This window comes from Chiloscyllium punctatum, chromosome 31, assembly GCF_047496795.1.
Source record: "Chiloscyllium punctatum isolate Juve2018m chromosome 31, sChiPun1.3, whole genome shotgun sequence".
NCBI lineage: Eukaryota > Metazoa > Chordata > Chondrichthyes > Orectolobiformes > Hemiscylliidae > Chiloscyllium > Chiloscyllium punctatum.
Genome location: NC_092769.1, coordinates 54,720,480 through 54,739,474, shown reverse-complemented (window position 1 = coordinate 54,739,474; position 18,995 = coordinate 54,720,480).

Here is an 18,995-nt window from a genome sequence, read left to right as displayed (position 1 = left end):
ATCTAATCTAATCTAATGTAATGCAATGTAATCTAATGTAATGTAATGTAATCTAAGGAAATCTAATCTAATTAATGTAATCTAATGTACTCTAACCTAATCTAACGTAATGTAATTTAATCTAATCTAATCTAATTTACTCTAACCTAATCTAATGTAATCTAATCTAATATAATGTACTCTAATCTAATCTAATGTAATCTAATGTAATGTAAAATAATCTAATGTAATCTAATCTAATGTAATGTAGTCTAATGTTATCTAATGTAATCGAATCTAATGTAATGTATGTAATGTAATCTAATGTAATGTAATGTAATCTAATCTAATGTAATCTAATCTAATCCAATGTACTCTAATCTAACCTAATGTAATCTAATCTAATCTAATGTAATCTAATCTAATCTAAACTAATCTAATCTAATCTAATCGAATCTAATGTAATCTAATCTAACGTAATCTAATGTAATGTAATCTAATCTAATGTAATCTAATCTAATCTAATCTAATCTAAGTTAATCTAATCTAATCTAATCTAATGTAATCTAATCTAATCTAATCTAATCTAATGTACTCTAATCCAATCTAATGTAATCTTATCGAATCTAATGTAATCTAATCTTATCCAAAGCATTTTATTGAATGAATGGGTTAAGTTTGATTCACGAAGTAAATGACAAGTTTGTTCGATGGAATCCATTAATACTGTTTGATGGCAATTTGACTCAATGATTCAATGAAGCATTTGGTTTCATTGAATGAAAGTGCTAAACTCGAGAAAGTGAATAAAAAAGAAAAGCTGTACTCATTGAATTAACACGTGCACTCTGTTTCATTTAATGAATGCATGCAGTTTTTATCATTGCATGAACACGTGCAGTTTCTTTCATTGAATGAATAGCAAAAGCTAGATTCATTGGAATAGGACTTACAGTGTACCTCATCGAATGAATGTTTGCAGTTAGATTCATTAATTGCGTTTAGTTTGTGGATTTGAATGCATGAAAGAAACTCTACTGTAATCTAATCTAATCTAATGCAATCGAATCTAATGTAATCTAATGTAATCTAATCTAATCTAATGAAATGTAATCTAATGTAATCTAATCTAATGTAATGTAATCTAATGTACTGTAATCTAATGTAATCTAATGTAATGTAGTGTAGTGTAATCTAATCTAATCTAATCTAATCTAATGTAATCTAATCAAATGTAATGTAATGTAATCTAATCTAATGTAATCTAATGTATTGTAATACAATCTAATCTAATGTAATCTACTGTAATGTAATGTAATGTAATCTAATGTAATCTAATGTAATATAATGTAATGTAATGTAATCTAATGTAAACTAATGTAATCGAATCTAATGTAATCTAATCTAATCTAATCTAATGAAATCTAATCTAATGCAATGTAATCTAATGTTATCTAATGTAATCTAAGCTAATGTACTCTAATCTAATCAAATGTAATCGAATGTAATGTAATCTAATCTAATGTAATCTAATGTAAAGTAATCTAATGCAATCTAATCTAATCTAATGTACTCAAATCTAATGTAATGCAAACTAATATAATCTGATCTAATCTGATGTAATCTAATGTAATGTAATCTAATATAATGTAATCTAATGTAATGTAATCTAATGTAATCGAATGTAATGTAATCTAATGGAAAGTAATCTAATCTAATGTAATGCAATGTAATCTAATGTAATGTAATGTAATCTAATGTAATGTAATCTAATCTAATCTAATGTAAAGTAATCTAATCTAATGTACTCTAATCGAATCTAATGTAATCTAATATAATCTGATCTAATCTGAGGTAATCTAATGTAATCTAATCTAATCTAATGTAATGCAATGTAATCTAATGTAATGTAATGTAATCTAATGTAATCTAATCTAATCTAATCTAATGTAAAGTAATCTAATCTAATGTACTCTAATCGAATCTAATGTAATCTAATATAATCTGATCTAATCTGAGGTAATCTAATGTAATGTAATCTAGCATAATGTAATCTAATGTAATGTAATCTAGCATAATGTAATCTAATGTAATGTAATGAAATGAAATCTAATCTAATCTAATGAAATGCAAAGTAATCTAATGTAATGTAATGTAATCTAAGGAAATCTAATCTAATTAATGTAATCTAATGTACTCTAACCTAATCTAACGTAATGTAATTTAATCTAATCTAATCTAATTTACTCTAACCTAATCTAATGTAATCTAATCTAATATAATGTACTCTAATCTAATCTAATGTAATGTAATCTAATCTAATGTAATCTAATCTAATGTAATGTAGTCTAATGTTATCTAATGTAATCGAATCTAATGTAATGTATGTAATGTAATGTAATGTAATGTAATGTAATCTAATCTAATGTAATCTAATCTAACCCAATGTACTCTAATCTAACCTAATCTAATCTAATCTAATCTAATGTAATCTAATCTAATCTATTCTAATCTAAACTAATCTAATCTAATCTAATCTAATCTAATGTAATCGAATCTAATGTAATCTAATCTAACGTAATCTAATGTAATGTAATCTAATCTAATGTAATCTAATCTAATCTAATCTAATCTAATTTAATCTAATCTAATCTAATGTAATCTAATCTAATCTAATCTAATCTAATCTAATGTACTCTAATCCAATCTAATGTAATCTAATCGAATCTAATGTAATCTAATCTTATCCAAAGCTTTTTATTGAATGAATGGGTGAAGTTTGATTCACGACGTAAATGAGTTAAGTTTGTTCGATGGAATCCATTAATAATGTTTGATTCATTGAGTCAATGATGGCAGTTTGACTCAATGATTCAATGAAGCATTTGGTTTCATTGAATGAAAGTGCTAAGCTCGAGAAAGTGAATAAAAAAGAAAAGCTGTACTCATTGAATTAACACGTGCAGTCTGTTTCATTTAATGAATGCATGCAATTTTTATCATTGCATGAACACGTGCAGTTTCTTTCAATGAATGAATGGCAAAAGCTAGATTCATTGGAATAGGACTTACAGTGTACCTCATCGAATGAATGTTTGCAGTTAGATTCATTAATTGCGTTTAGTTTGTGGATTTGAATGAATGAAAGAACCTCTACTCTAATCTAATCAAATCTAATGTAATCTAATCAAATGTAATGTAATCTTATGAAATCTAATCTAATCTAATGTAATGTAATGTAAACTAATCTAATGTCATCTAATGTAATGTAATCTAACGTAATCTAATCTAATGTAATCTAATCTAATCTAATGTAATCTAATGTACTGTAATCTAATGTAATCTAATGTAATGTAGTGTAGTGTAATGTAATGTAATCTAATCTAATTTAATGTAATCTAATGGAATGTAACCTAATGTAATCGAATCTAATGTAATCTACTGTAATGTAATGTAATCTAATCTAATGTAATCTAATGTAGTGTAATCTAATCTAATCTAATGTAATCTAATGTAATATAATATAATCTAATGTAATATAATGTAATGTAATCTAATCTAATCTAAACTAATGTAATCGAATCTAATGTAATCTAATCTAATGAAATCTAATCTAATCTAATCTAATCTAATGCAATGTAATCTAATGTTTTCTAATGTAATCTAATCTAATGTACTCTAATGTAATCTAATGTAATCGAATGTAATGTAATCTAATCTAATGTAATCTAATGTAAAGGAATCTAATGCAATCTAATCTAATCTAATCTAATGTACTCAACTCTAATGTAATGCAAACTAATATAATCTGATCTAATCCGATGTAATCTAATGTAATGTAATCTAATGTAATGTAATCTAATGTAATGCAATCTAAAGGAAAGTAATCTAATCTAATGTAATGGAATCTCATGAAATCTAATCTAATCTAATCTAATCTAATCTAATGGAATGTAATCTATTCTAATGTAATGTAATCTAATGTAATCTAATCTAATGTATTTAACTCTAATGTAATGCAAACTAATATAATCTGATCTAACCTGATGTAATCTAATGTAATGTATTCTAATATAATGTAATCTAATGTAATGTAATCGAATGTAATGTAATCTAATGTAATGTAATCTAATCTATACTAATGTAATCTAATGAAATCTAATCTAATCTAATGCAATGCAATGTAATCTAATGTTATCTAATGTAATCGAATCTAATGTAATGTAATCTAATCTAATCTAATCTAATGTAAAGTAATCTAATCTAATGTACTCTAATCGAATCTAATGTAATCTAATATAATCTGATCTAATCTGAGGTAATCTAATGTAATGTAATCTAGCATAATGTAATCTAATGTAATGTAATCTAGCATAATGTAATCTAATGTAATGTATTGTAATGTAATCTAATCTAATCTAATGTAATGCAATGTAATCTAATGTAATGCAATGTAATCTAATGTAATGTAATCTAATCTAATCTAATGTAAAGTAATCTAATCTAATGTACTCTAATCGAATCTAATGTAATCTAATATAATCTGATCTAATCTGAGGTAATCTAATGTAATCTAATCTAATCTAATGTAATGCAATGTAATCTAATGTAATGTAATGTAATCTAAGGAAATCTAATCTAATTAATGTAATCTAATGTACTCTAACCTAATCTAACGTAATGTAATTTAATCTAATCTAATCTAATTTACTCTAACCTAATCTAATGTAATCTAATCTAATATAATGTACTCTAATCTAATCTAATGTAATCTAATGTAATGTAAAATAATCTAATGTAATCTAATCTAATGTAATGTAGTCTAATGTTATCTAATGTAATCGAATCTAATGTAATGTATGTAATGTAATCTAATGTAATGTAATGTAATCTAATCTAATGTAATCTAATCTAATCCAATGTACTCTAATCTAACCTAATGTAATCTAATCTAATCTAATGTAATCTAATCTAATCTAAACTAATCTAATCTAATCTAATCTAATGTAATCGAATCTAATGTAATCTAATCTAACGTAATCTAATGTAATGTAATCTAATCTAATGTAATCTAATCTAATCTAATCTAATCTAATTTAATCTAATCTAATCTAATCTAATGTAATCTAATCTAATCTAATCTAATCTAATGTACTCTAATCCAATCTAATGTAATCTTATCGAATCTAATGTAATCTAATCTTATCCAAAGCATTTTATTGAATGAATGGGTGAAGTTTGATTCACGAAGTAAATGACAAGTTTGTTCGATGGAATCCATTAATACTGTTTGATGGCAATTTGACTCAATGATTCAATGAAGCATTTGGTTTCATTGAATGAAAGTGCTAAGCTCGAGAAAGTGAATAAAAAAGAAAAGCTGTACTCATTGAATTAACACGTGCACTCTGTTTCATTTAATGAATGCATGCAGTTTTTATCATTGCATGAACACGTGCAGTTTCTTTCATTGAATGAATAGCAAAAGCTAGATTCATTGGAATAGGACTTACAGTGTACCTCATCGAATGAATGTTTGCAGTTAGATTCATTAATTGCGTTTAGTTTGTGGATTTGAATGCATGAAAGAAACTCTACTGTAATCTAATCTAATCTAATGCAATCGAATCTAATGTAATCTAATCTAATCTAATGTAATCTAATGAAATGTAATCTAATGTAATCTAATCTAATGTAATGTAATCTAATGTACTGTAATCTAATGTAATCTAATGTAATGTAGTGTAGTGTAATCTAATCTAATCTAATCTAATGTAATCTAATCAAATGTAATGTAATGTAATCTAATCTAATGTAATCTAATGTATTGTAATACAATCTAATCTAATGTAATCTACTGTAATGTAATGTAATGTAATCTAATGTAATCTAATGTAATATAATGTAATGTAATGTAATCTAATGTAAATTAATGTAATCGAATCTAATGTAATCTAATCTAATCTAATCTAATGAAATCTAATCTAATGCAATGTAATCTAATGTTATCTAATGTAATCTAAGCTAATGTACTCTAATCTAATCAAATGTAATCGAATGTAATGTAATCTAATCTAATGTAATCTAATGTAAAGTAATCTAATGCAATCTAATCTAACCTAATCTAATGTAATCTAATCTAATGTACTCTAATCTAATCTAATCTAATCTAATGTACTGTAATCTAATGTAATGTAGTGTAGTGTAATCTAATCTAATCTAATCTAATATAATGTAATCTAATGTAATGTAATCTAATGTAATCGAATGTAATGTAATCTAATGGAAAGTAATCTAATCTAATGTAATGCAATGTAATCTAATGTAATGTAATGTAATCTAATGTAATGTAATCTAATCTAATCTAATGTAAAGTAATCTAATCTAATGTACTCTAATCGAATCTAATGTAATCTAATATAATCTGATCTAATCTGAGGTAATCTAATGTAATGTAATCTAGCATAATGTAATCTAATGTAATGTAATGTAATGTAAGCTAATCTAATCTAATGAAATGCAAAGTAATCTAATGTAATGTAATGTAATCCAAGGAAATCTAATCTAATTAATGTAATCTAATGTACTCTAACCTAATCTAACGTAATGTAATTTAATCTAATCTAATCTAATTTACTCTAACCTAATCTAATGTAATCTAATCTAATATAATGTACTCTAATCTAATCTAATGTAATGTAATCTAATCTAATGTAATCTAATCTAATGTAATGTAGTCTAATGTTATCTAATGTAATCGAATCTAATGTAATGTATGTAATGTAATCTAATGTAATGTAATGTAATCTAATCTAATGTAATCTAATCTAATCCAATGTAATCTAATCTAATCTATTCTAATCTAAACTAATCTAATCTAATCTAATCTAATGTAATCGAATCTAATGTAATCTAATCTAACGTAATCTAATGTAATGTAATCTAATCTAATGTAATCTAATCTAATCTAATCTAATCTAATCTAATCTAATGTAATCTAATCTAATCTAATCTAATCTAATGTACTCTAATCCAATCTAATGTAATCTAATCGAATCTAATGTAATCTAATCTTATCCAAAGCTTTTTATTGAATGAATGGGTGAAGTTTGATTCACGACGTAAATGAGTTAAGTTTGTTCGATGGAATCCATTAATAATGTTTGATTCATTGAGTCAATGATGGCAGTTTGACTCAATGATTCAATGAAGCATTTGGTTTCATTGAATGAAAGTGCTAAGCTCGAGAAAGTGAATAAAAAAGAAAAGCTGTACTCATTGAATTAACACGTGCAGTCTGTTTCATTTAATGAATGCATGCAATTTTTATCATTGCATGAACACGTGCAGTTTCTTTCAATGAATGAATGGCAAAAGCTAGATTCATTGGAATAGGACTTACAGTGTACCTCATCGAATGAATGTTTGCAGTTAGATTCATTAATTGCGTTTAGTTTGTGGATTTGAATGAATGAAAGAACCTCTACTCTAATCTAATCAAATCTAATGTAATCTAATCAAATGTAATGTAATCTTATGAAATCTAATCTAATCTAATGTAATGTAATGTAAACTAATCTAATGTCATCTAATGTAATGTAATCTAACGTAATCTAATCTAATGTAATCTAATCTAATCTAATGTAATCTAATGTACTGTAATCTAATGTAATCTAATGTAATGTAGTGTAGTGTAATGTAATGTAATCTAATCTAATTTAATGTAATCTAATGGAATGTAACCTAATGTAATCGAATCTAATGTAATGTAATGTAATCTAATCTAATGTAATCTAATGTAATATAATATAATCTAATGTAATATAATGTAATGTAATGTAATCTAATCTAAACTAATGTAATCGAATCTAATGTAATCTAATCTAATGAAATCTAATCTAATCTAATCTAATCTAATGCAATGTAATCTAATGTTTTCTAATGTAATCTAATCTAATGTACTCTAATCTAATCTAATGTAATCGAATGTAATGTAATCTAATCTAATGTAATCTAATGTAAAGGAATCTAATGCAATCTAATCTAATCTAATCTAATGTACTCAACTCTAATGTAATGCAAACTAATATAATCTGATCTAATCTGATGTAATCTAATATAATGTAATCTAATGTAATGTAATCTAATGTAATCGAATGTAATGCAATCTAAAGGAAAGTAATCTAATCTAATGTAATGGAATCTCATGAAATCTAATCTAATCTAATCTAATCTAATCTAATCTAATGGAATGTAATCTAATCTAATGTAATTTAATCTAATGTAATCTAATCTAATGTATTTAACTCTAATGTAATGCAAACTAATATAATCTGATGTAACCTGATGTAATCTAATGTAATGTATTCTAATATAATGTAATCTAATGTAATGTAATCGAATGTAATGTAATCTAATGTAATGTAATCTAATCTATACTAATGTAATCTAATGAAATCTAATCTAATCTAATGCAATGCAATGTAATCTAATGTTATCTAATGTAATCGAATCTAATGTAATGTAATGTAATCTAATCTAATCTAATGTAAAGTAATCTAATCTAATGTACTCTAATCGAATCTAATGTAATCTAATATAATCTGATCTAATCTGAGGTAATCTAATGTAATGTAATCTAGCATAATGTAATCTAATGTAATGTAATCTAGCATAATGTAATCTAATATAATGTATTGTAATGTAATCTAATCTAATCTAATGTAATGCAATGTAATCTAATGTAATGCAATGTAATCTAATGTAATGTAATCTAATCTAATCTAATGTAAAGTAATCTAATCTAATGTACTCTAATCGAATCTAATGTAATCTAATATAATCTGATCTAACCTGATGTAATCTAATGTAATGTATTCTAATATAATGTAATCTAATGTAATGTAATCGAATGTAATGTAATCTAATGTAATGTAATCTAATCTATACTAATGTAATCTAATGAAATCTAATCTAATCTAATGCAATGCAATGTAATCTAATGTTATCTAATGTAATCGAATCTAATGTAATGTAATCTAATCTAATCTAATCTAATGTAAAGTAATCTAATCTAATGTACTCTAATCGAATCTAATGTAATCTAATATAATCTGATCTAATCTGAGGTAATCTAATGTAATGTAATCTAGCATAATGTAATCTAATGTAATGTAATCTAGCATAATGTAATCTAATGTAATGTATTGTAATGTAATCTAATCTAATCTAATGTAATGCAATGTAATCTAATGTAATGCAATGTAATCTAATGTAATGTAATCTAATCTAATCTAATGTAAAGTAATCTAATCTAATGTACTCTAATCGAATCTAATGTAATCTAATGTAATCTGATCTAATCTGAGGTAATCTAATGTAATCTAATCTAATCTAATGTAATGCAATGTAATCTAATGTAATGTAATCTAATCTAATCTAATGTAAAGTAATCTAATCTAATGTACTCTAATCGAATCTAATGTAATCTAATATAATCTGATCTAATCTGAGGTAATCTAATGTAATGTAATCTAGCATAATGTAATCTAATGTAATGTAATGTAATGTAATCTAATCTAATCTAATGTAATGCAATGTAATCTAATGTAATGTAATGTAATCTAAGGAAATCTAATCTAATTAATGTAATCTAATGTACTCTAACCTAATCTAACGTAATGTAATTTAATCTAATCTAATCTAATTTACTCTAACCTAATCTAATGTAATCTAATCTAATATAATGTACTCTAATCTAATCTAATGTAATCTAATGTAATGTAAAATAATCTAATGTAATCTAATCTAATGTAATGTAGTCTAATGTTATCTAATGTAATCGAATCTAATGTAATGTATGTAATGTAATCTAATGTAATGTAATGTAATCTAATCTAATGTAATCTAATCTAATCCAATGTACTCTAATCTAACCTAATGTAATCTAATCTAATCTAATGTAATCTAATCTAATCTAAACTAATCTAATCTAATCTAATCTAATGTAATCGAATCTAATGTAATCTAATCTAACGTAATCTAATGTAATGTAATCTAATCTAATGTAATCTAATCTAATCTAATCTAATCTAATTTAATCTAATCTAATCTAATCTAATGTAATCTAATCTAATCTAATCTAATCTAATGTACTCTAATCCAATCTAATGTAATCTTATCGAATCTAATGTAATCTAATCTTATCCAAAGCATTTTATTGAATGAATGGGTGAAGTTTGATTCACGAAGTAAATGACAAGTTTGTTCGATGGAATCCATTAATACTGTTTGATGGCAATTTGACTCAATGATTCAATGAAGCATTTGGTTTCATTGAATGAAAGTGCTAAACTCGAGAAAGTGAATAAAAAAGAAAAGCTGTACTCATTGAATTAACACGTGCACTCTGTTTCATTTAATGAATGCATGCAATTTTTATCATTGCATGAACACGTGCAGTTTCTTTCATTGAATGAATGGCAAAAGGTAGATTCATTGGAATAGGACTTACAGTGTACCTCATCGAATGAATGTTTGCAGTTAGATTCATTAATTGCGTTTAGTTTGTGGATTTGAATGCATGAAAGAAACTCTACTGTAATCTAATCTAATCTAATGCAATCGAATCTAATGTAATCTAATCTAATCTAATGTAATCTAATGAAATGTAATCTAATGTAATCTAATCTAATGTAATGTAATCTAATGTACTGTAATCTAATGTAATCTAATGTAATGTAGTGTAGTGTAATGTAATCTAATCTAATCTAATCTAATGTAATCTAATCAAATGTAATGTAATGTAATCTAATCTAATGTAATCTAATGTATTGTAATACAATCTAATCTAATGTAATCTACTGTAATGTAATGTAATGTAATCTAATGTAATCTATTGTAATATAATGTAATTTAATGTAATCTAATGTAAACTAATGTAATCGAATCTAATGTAATCTAATCTAATCTAATCTAATGAAATCTAATCTAATCTAATGCAATGTAATCTAATGTTATCTAATGTAATCTAAGCTAATGTACTCTAATCTAATCAAATGTAATCGAATGTAATGTAATCTAATCTAATGTAAAGTAATCTAATGCAATCTAATCTAATCTAATCTAATGTACTCAAATCTAATGTAATCCAAACTAATATAATCTGATCTAATCTGATGTAATCTAATGTAATGTAATCTAATATAATGTAATCTAATGTAATGTAATCTCATGTAATCGAATGTAATGTAATCTAATGGAAAGTAATCTAATCTAATGGAATGTAATCTAATGTAATGTAATGTAATGTAATCTAATCTAATCTAATGTATTTAACTCTAATGTAATGCAAACTAATATAATCTGATCTAATCTGATGTAATCTAATGTAATGAATCTAATGTAATGTAATCTAATATAGTGTAATCTAATGGAATGTAATCTTATCTAAGCTAATGTAATCTAATGGAATGTAATCTAATCTAATGTAATGTAATCTAATGTAATGTAATCGAATGTAATCGAATCTAATGTAATCTAATGTAATGTAATCTAATCTTAACTAATGTTATCGAATCTAATCTATTCTAATGTAATGTAATCTATTGTAATGTAATGCAATCTAATGTAATCTAATATAATGCATTGTAATCTAATCTAATCTAATGTAATCTATTGTTATCTAATGTAATGTAATGTAATGTAATCTAATCTAATGTAAGCTAATGTAATGTAATCTAATCTAATGTAATGGAATGTAATGTAATCTAATGTAATGTAATCTAATGTTATCTAATCTAATGCACTGTAATGTAATGTAATCTAATATACTCTAATCTAATCTAATGTAATCTAATGTAAAGTAATGTAATGTAATGTAATCTAATGTTATGTAAAGTAATGTACTCTACTCTAATCTAATGTAATCTAATGTAATGTATTCTAATCTAATCTAATGTAATCTAATCTCATCTAATCTAATCTAATGTAATCTAATCTAATCTAATGTAATCTAATGTACTGTAATCTAATGTAATCTAATGTAATGTAGTGTAGTGTAATGTAATGTAATCTAATCTAATTTAATGTAATCTAATGGAATGTAACCTAATGTAATCGAATCTAATGTAATCTACTGTAATGTAATGTAATCTAATCTAATGTAATCTAATGTAGTGTAATCTAATCTAATCTAATGTAATCTAATGTAATATAATATAATCTAATGTAATATAATGTAATGTAATCTAATCTAATCTAAACTAATGTAATCGAATCTAATGTAATCTAATCTAATGAAATCTAATCTAATCTAATCTAATCTAATGCAATGTAATCTAATGTTTTCTAATGTAATCTAATCTAATGTACTCTAATGTAATCTAATGTAATCGAATGTAATGTAATCTAATCTAATGTAATCTAATGTAAAGGAATCTAATGCAATCTAATCTAATCTAATCTAATGTACTCAACTCTAATGTAATGCAAACTAATATAATCTGATCTAATCCGATGTAATGTAATGTAATGTAATCTAATGTAATGTAATCTAATGTAATGCAATCTAAAGGAAAGTAATCTAATCTAATGTAATGGAATCTCATGAAATCTAATCTAATCTAATCTAATCTAATCTAATGGAATGTAATCTATTCTAATGTAATGTAATCTAATGTAATCTAATCTAATGTATTTAACTCTAATGTAATGCAAACTAATATAATCTGATCTAACCTGATGTAATCTAATGTAATGTATTCTAATATAATGTAATCTAATGTAATGTAATCGAATGTAATGTAATCTAATGTAATGTAATCTAATCTATACTAATGTAATCTAATGAAATCTAATCTAATCTAATGCAATGCAATGTAATCTAATGTTATCTAATGTAATCGAATCTAATGTAATGTAATCTAATCTAATCTAATCTAATGTAAAGTAATCTAATCTAATGTACTCTAATCGAATCTAATGTAATCTAATATAATCTGATCTAATCTGAGGTAATCTAATGTAATGTAATCTAGCATAATGTAATCTAATGTAATGTAATCTAGCATAATGTAATCTAATGTAATGTATTGTAATGTAATCTAATCTAATCTAATGTAATGCAATGTAATCTAATGTAATGCAATGTAATCTAATGTAATGTAATCTAATCTAATCTAATGTAAAGTAATCTAATCTAATGTACTCTAATCGAATCTAATGTAATCTAATATAATCTGATCTAATCTGAGGTAATCTAATGTAATCTAATCTAATCTAATGTAATGCAATGTAATCTAATGTAATGTAATGTAATCTAAGGAAATCTAATCTAATTAATGTAATCTAATGTACTCTAACCTAATCTAACGTAATGTAATTTAATCTAATCTAATCTAATTTACTCTAACCTAATCTAATGTAATCTAATCTAATATAATGTACTCTAATCTAATCTAATGTAATCTAATGTAATGTAAAATAATCTAATGTAATCTAATCTAATGTAATGTAGTCTAATGTTATCTAATGTAATCGAATCTAATGTAATGTATGTAATGTAATCTAATGTAATGTAATGTAATCTAATCTAATGTAATCTAATCTAATCCAATGTACTCTAATCTAACCTAATGTAATCTAATCTAATCTAATGTAATCTAATCTAATCTAAACTAATCTAATCTAATCTAATCTAATGTAATCGAATCTAATGTAATCTAATCTAACGTAATCTAATGTAATGTAATCTAATCTAATGTAATCTAATCTAATCTAATCTAATCTAATTTAATCTAATCTAATCTAATCTAATGTAATCTAATCTAATCTAATCTAATCTAATGTACTCTAATCCAATCTAATGTAATCTTATCGAATCTAATGTAATCTAATCTTATCCAAAGCATTTTATTGAATGAATGGGTGAAGTTTGATTCACGAAGTAAATGACAAGTTTGTTCGATGGAATCCATTAATACTGTTTGATGGCAATTTGACTCAATGATTCAATGAAGCATTTGGTTTCATTGAATGAAAGTGCTAAGCTCGAGAAAGTGAATAAAAAAGAAAAGCTGTACTCATTGAATTAACACGTGCACTCTGTTTCATTTAATGAATGCATGCAGTTTTTATCATTGCATGAACACGTGCAGTTTCTTTCATTGAATGAATAGCAAAAGCTAGATTCATTGGAATAGGACTTACAGTGTACCTCATCGAATGAATGTTTGCAGTTAGATTCATTAATTGCGTTTAGTTTGTGGATTTGAATGCATGAAAGAAACTCTACTGTAATCTAATCTAATCTAATGCAATCGAATCTAATGTAATCTAATCTAATCTAATGTAATCTAATGAAATGTAATCTAATGTAATCTAATCTAATGTAATGTAATCTAATGTACTGTAATCTAATGTAATCTAATGTAATGTAGTGTAGTGTAATCTAATCTAATCTAATCTAATGTAATCTAATCAAATGTAATGTAATGTAATCTAATCTAATGTAATCTAATGTATTGTAATACAATCTAATCTAATGTAATCTACTGTAATGTAATGTAATGTAATCTAATGTAATCTAATGTAATATAATGTAATGTAATGTAATCTAATGTAAATTAATGTAATCGAATCTAATGTAATCTAATCTAATCTAATCTAATGAAATCTAATCTAATGCAATGTAATCTAATGTTATCTAATGTAATCTAAGCTAATGTACTCTAATCTAATCAAATGTAATCGAATGTAATGTAATCTAATCTAATGTAATCTAATGTAAAGTAATCTAATGCAATCTAATCTAACCTAATCTAATGTAATCTAATCTAATGTACTCTAATCTAATCTAATCTAATCTAATGTACTGTAATCTAATGTAATGTAGTGTAGTGTAATCTAATCTAATCTAATCTAATATAATGTAATCTAATGTAATGTAATCTAATGTAATCGAATGTAATGTAATCTAATGGAAAGTAATCTAATCTAATGTAATGCAATGTAATCTAATGTAATGTAATGTAATCTAATGTAATGTAATCTAATCTAATCTAATGTAAAGTAATCTAATCTAATGTACTCTAATCGAATCTAATGTAATCTAATATAATCTGATCTAATCTGAGGTAATCTAATGTAATGTAATCTAGCATAATGTAATCTAATGTAATGTAATGTAATGTAAGCTAATCTAATCTAATGAAATGCAAAGTAATCTAATGTAATGTAATGTAATCCAAGGAAATCTAATCTAATTAATGTAATCTAATGTACTCTAACCTAATCTAACGTAATGTAATTTAATCTAATCTAATCTAATTTACTCTAACCTAATCTAATGTAATCTAATCTAATATAATGTACTCTAATCTAATCTAATGTAATGTAATCTAATCTAATGTAATCTAATCTAATGTAATGTAGTCTAATGTTATCTAATGTAATCGAATCTAATGTAATGTATGTAATGTAATCTAATGTAATGTAATGTAATCTAATCTAATGTAATCTAATCTAATCCAATGTAATCTAATCTAATCTATTCTAATCTAAACTAATCTAATCTAATCTAATCTAATGTAATCGAATCTAATGTAATCTAATCTAACGTAATCTAATGTAATGTAATCTAATCTAATGTAATCTAATCTAATCTAATCTAATCTAATCTAATCTAATGTAATCTAATCTAATCTAATCTAATCTAATGTACTCTAATCCAATCTAATGTAATCTAATCGAATCTAATGTAATCTAATCTTATCCAAAGCTTTTTATTGAATGAATGGGTGAAGTTTGATTCACGACGTAAATGAGTTAAGTTTGTTCGATGGAATCCATTAATAATGTTTGATTCATTGAGTCAATGATGGCAGTTTGACTCAATGATTCAATGAAGCATTTGGTTTCATTGAATGAAAGTGCTAAGCTCGAGAAAGTGAATAAAAAAGAAAAGCTGTACTCATTGAATTAACACGTGCAGTCTGTTTCATTTAATGAATGCATGCAATTTTTATCATTGCATGAACACGTGCAGTTTCTTTCAATGAATGAATGGCAAAAGCTAGATTCATTGGAATAGGACTTACAGTGTACCTCATCGAATGAATGTTTGCAGTTAGATTCATTAATTGCGTTTAGTTTGTGGATTTGAATGAATGAAAGAACCTCTACTCTAATCTAATCAAATCTAATGTAATCTAATCAAATGTAATGTAATCTTATGAAATCTAATCTAATCTAATGTAATGTAATGTAAACTAATCTAATGTCATCTAATGTAATGTAATCTAACGTAATCTAATCTAATGTAATCTAATCTAATCTAATGTAATCTAATGTACTGTAATCTAATGTAATCTAATGTAATGTAGTGTAGTGTAATGTAATGTAATCTAATCTAATTTAATGTAATCTAATGGAATGTAACCTAATGTAATCGAATCTAATGTAATGTAATGTAATCTAATCTAATGTAATCTAATGTAATATAATATAATCTAATGTAATATAATGTAATGTAATGTAATCTAATCTAAACTAATGTAATCGAATCTAATGTAATCTAATCTAATGAAATCTAATCTAATCTAATCTAATCTAATGCAATGTAATCTAATGTTTTCTAATGTAATCTAATCTAATGTACTCTAATCTAATCTAATGTAATCGAATGTAATGTAATCTAATCTAATGTAATCTAATGTAAAGGAATCTAATGCAATCTAATCTAATCTAATCTAATGTACTCAACTCTAATGTAATGCAAACTAATATAATCTGATCTAATCTGATGTAATCTAATATAATGTAATCTAATGTAATGTAATCTAATGTAATCGAATGTAATGCAATCTAAAGGAAAGTAATCTAATCTAATGTAATGGAATCTCATGAAATCTAATCTAATCTAATCTAATCTAATCTAATCTAATGGAATGTAATCTAATCTAATGTAATTTAATCTAATGTAATCTAATCTAATGTATTTAACTCTAATGTAATGCAAACTAATATAATCTGATGTAACCTGATGTAATCTAATGTAATGTATTCTAATATAATGTAATCTAATGTAATGTAATCGAATGTAATGTAATCTAATGTAATGTAATCTAATCTATACTAATGTAATCTAATGAAATCTAATCTAATCTAATGCAATGCAATGTAATCTAATGTTATCTAATGTAATCGAATCTAATGTAATGTAATGTAATCTAATCTAATCTAATGTAAAGTAATCTAATCTAATGTACTCTAATCGAATCTAATGTAATCTAATATAATCTGATCTAATCTGAGGTAATCTAATGTAATGTAATCTAGCATAATGTAATCTAATGTAATGTAATCTAGCATAATGTAATCTAATATAATGTATTGTAATGTAATCTAATCTAATCTAATGTAATGCAATGTAATCTAATGTAATGCAATGTAATCTAATGTAATGTAATCTAATCTAATCTAATGTAAAGTAATCTAATCTAATGTACTCTAATCGAATCTAATGTAATCTAATATAATCTGATCTAACCTGATGTAATCTAATGTAATGTATTCTAATATAATGTAATCTAATGTAATGTAATCGAATGTAATGTAATCTAATGTAATGTAATCTAATCTATACTAATGTAATCTAATGAAATCTAATCTAATCTAATGCAATGCAATGTAATCTAATGTTATCTAATGTAATCGAATCTAATGTAATGTAATCTAATCTAATCTAATCTAATGTAAAGTAATCTAATCTAATGTACTCTAATCGAATCTAATGTAATCTAATATAATCTGATCTAATCTGAGGTAATCTAATGTAATGTAATCTAGCATAATGTAATCTAATGTAATGTAATCTAGCATAATGTAATCTAATGTAATGTATTGTAATGTAATCTAATCTAATCTAATGTAATGCAATGTAATCTAATGTAATGCAATGTAATCTAATGTAATGTAATCTAATCTAATCTAATGTAAAGTAATCTAATCTAATGTACTCTAATCGAATCTAATGTAATCTAATGTAATCTGATCTAATCTGAGGTAATCTAATGTAATCTAATCTAATCTAATGTAATGCAATGTAATCTAATGTAATGTAATCTAATCTAATCTAATGTAAAGTAATCTAATCTAATGTACTCTAATCGAATCTAATGTAATCTAATATAATCTGATCTAATCTGAGGTAATCTAATGTAATGTAATCTAGCATAATGTAATCTAATGTAATGTAATGTAATGTAATCTAATCTAATCTAATGTAATGCAATGTAATCTAATGTAATGTAATGTAATCTAAGGAAATCTAATCTAATTAATGTAATCTAATGTACTCTAACCTAATCTAACGTAATGTAATTTAATCTAATCTAATCTAATTTACTCTAACCTAATCTAATGTAATCTAATCTAATATAATGTACTCTAATCTAATCTAATGTAATCTAATGTAATGTAAAATAATCTAATGTAATCTAATCTAATGTAATGTAGTCTAATGTTATCTAATGTAATCGAATCTAATGTAATGTATGTAATGTAATCTAATGTAATGTAATGTAATCTAATCTAATGTAATCTAATCTAATCCAATGTACTCTAATCTAACCTAATGTAATCTAATCTAATCTAATGTAATCTAATCTAATCTAAACTAATCTAATCTAATCTAATCTAATGTAATCGAATCTAATGTAATCTAATCTAACGTAATCTAATGTAATGTAATCTAATCTAATGTAATCTAATCTAATCTAATCTAATCTAATTTAATCTAATCTAATCTAATCTAATGTAATCTAATCTAATCTAATCTAATCTAATGTACTCTAATCCAATCTAATGTAATCTTATCGAATCTAATGTAATCTAATCTTATCCAAAGCATTTTATTGAATGAATGGGTGAAGTTTGATTCACGAAGTAAATGACAAGTTTGTTCGATGGAATCCATTAATACTGTTTGATGGCAATTTGACTCAATGATTCAATGA